General features: G+C 56.7%; 1 non-coding gene across 1 annotated transcript; it reads left to right on the plus strand.

The window, feature by feature from the left end:
* The first annotated feature begins 278 nt into the window (after window positions 1-278).
* Trnaa-cgc lies at window positions 279-351 on the plus strand. Its single transcript has one exon. It is a non-coding gene; the product is annotated as a tRNA-Ala (tRNA).
* Window positions 352-617: the final 266 nt, after the last annotated feature.

Here is a 617-nt window from a genome sequence, read left to right on the forward strand (position 1 = left end):
ATCCGTTTCCGTTGAACAGTGGCTGGCGTGTGTGGCTGACTGCTGTGTCAAGGGTCGGGGTTCGATTCCCGGTGCTGCCAGGGATTTTCCCTTGTCGGGAGGACTGGTACGGGGTACATTCACCCCCCTTCCCCCCCTCCCCCCCCACACACACACCCACACCTCACACCCCCGAAATGCAATTGAGGAGCTCTTTGAGTGAGAAGTAGCAACCCCAAGGTCAATCAAGCCGACAACGGCCGGGCGAGCAGTGTGCTGCATATTGCAGATAATCACCGAGCGAGGTGGCGCAGTGGTTAGCGCACTGGACTCGCATTCGGGAGGACGACGGTTCAATCCCGTCTCCAGCCATCCTGCTTTAGGTTTTCCGTGATTTCCCTAAATCGTTTCAGGCAAATGCCGGGATGGTTCCTTTGAAAGGGCACGGCCGATTTCCTTCCCCATCCTTCCCTCACCCGAGCTTGCGCTCCGTCTCTAATGACCTCGTTGTCGACGGGACGTTAAACAACACTAACCTAACCTACATGCAGATAATCACGCCATTGGCCGAGGGTGATACGGCGATCGGTCGATCCCGATTGGCTCATAAGGGCCACAATGTGGAGCTCGCCTTGCTT

This window comes from Schistocerca piceifrons, chromosome 1, assembly GCF_021461385.2.
Source record: "Schistocerca piceifrons isolate TAMUIC-IGC-003096 chromosome 1, iqSchPice1.1, whole genome shotgun sequence".
In the NCBI taxonomy this organism is placed as follows: Eukaryota; Metazoa; Arthropoda; class Insecta; order Orthoptera; family Acrididae; genus Schistocerca; species Schistocerca piceifrons.